Raw genomic sequence first — 1,625 nt, forward strand, 5'->3', positions numbered from 1 at the left:
CATCACTACATCATTAATAGCATTGTAGCGGTCAAATTAACACAACAACCACTGCACTAACACGTGGTTATGCCACAGCGGTGGCCCATTTTGAAATCTCATTGAGTGTTATAGTGTCGTATCTTGTAGCACCGCGGTGCTTCAATGTTTATAAATTGGCATTCTATTTCTCACTTCATTTCACCTTGCATTCCAATCAATTTTCCTTCTATACATTCAAACTTATCTCTTAACAATGGCACCTAAAACCTTTGGATTAGGAAAGAGAGATGTAACTTATTATAGACTCAAGTTCATATATGAGGCAACCATGTCTAGGTTCAATGAGTGGGTAACTTCCAAACCTTTGATCCATGAGCATGGCTTCCTCAACACCACCCCACCAATTCTTCATACTATTTCTAATAGAGGGTGGCCCATTTTTGTGAGGAGCCATTCAATTGTGAATGTAATGCACAAATTCTTTGCCAATGGAAAAGAGGCTTCTGACTTTATGTGTTATTTGAGAGGGAAATGGGTATCCTTTGACTCCTCCATTAATAGAATCCTAAAAAATCTAAGACATGGAATTTTATAAGTACTTTCCTTTCAACCATGCACATTTTGATCCTCAAGAAATTCTAGACCTACTTTATGGGCCAAATAATGGAGTGAGGTGGAAAATGAGAGAAGAGAGATTCATTAAATTCCCTTCCTTTTACAAGACCAACCCTCCAAGGCCTAACACTAATTCATCTCTACCGGCATCTTACATAGAAAGAATATTAGTGATGAAACTAAGAATAGAGCCCTTTTAAATTTTTTCATTCAAAAGGGTAATTCTATTAATATGAGGAAGTTGATTCTATCCTCCCTTTCATACATCATGATATGATCTACTTCAATGGGTCTAGGCCATCCTTTTTTGATTAATGCTCTTTGTTTAGAAGCTAGAGTGAGGGGTGATTAGAATGAAGAATTGTTATTCCCCATAGCTACTCTCATTACGGGTAAAATTTTGAGTTTTAAATAATCTAATAAATAAGAGATGGATCCTAGTGAGCCTAGGTTTTTTGGAGGGGTAGGGAGTAGTAGCAACAGGAGGAGTGCTAGGACTCCAAAATCTTGAAGTGATTAGGTGGCAAATTTGAGTGAGATGAGGGATAAAATGACCCAATTTAGAAGGAAATTGAAGATTGACAATTTGAAATGAAGATGCAAATGGCATGTATTATGGACCAACAGGAGAGACATTACACGCATACTGTTGATTCTAATAAAGCTCTGGTTGGTATGTTCAGAAGCGGCCAATTCATTGAAAGGCCCGATTAGTATGAGTTTCCTACTACACCTTGTTACCTTCGATTTGTGTGGCATCCTAGAGAAAGAGAGAGAGAGAGAGAGAGAGAGAGAGAGAGAGAGAGAGAGAGAGAGAAGGAGGAGGATGAAGAAGATGAGGACCATTATTCTAAGGGGTAGGCTAGAGAATGAGGGATTAATATTTATTTTGTTGCATTCTTTTGCATTTGTATATAGTATGGCTGAAGAATTAAAACAAAGCACTTTTAGGAGGTAACTCATGTATAGGTTATGCTAGTCCTGAGAATGAATGATGAAATTGCTAGATACCAATTGAAATTACTAGA

Source organism: Dendrobium catenatum, unplaced genomic scaffold (assembly GCF_001605985.2).
Source record: "Dendrobium catenatum unplaced genomic scaffold, ASM160598v2 fragScaff_scaffold_621, whole genome shotgun sequence".
NCBI lineage: Eukaryota > Viridiplantae > Streptophyta > Magnoliopsida > Asparagales > Orchidaceae > Dendrobium > Dendrobium catenatum.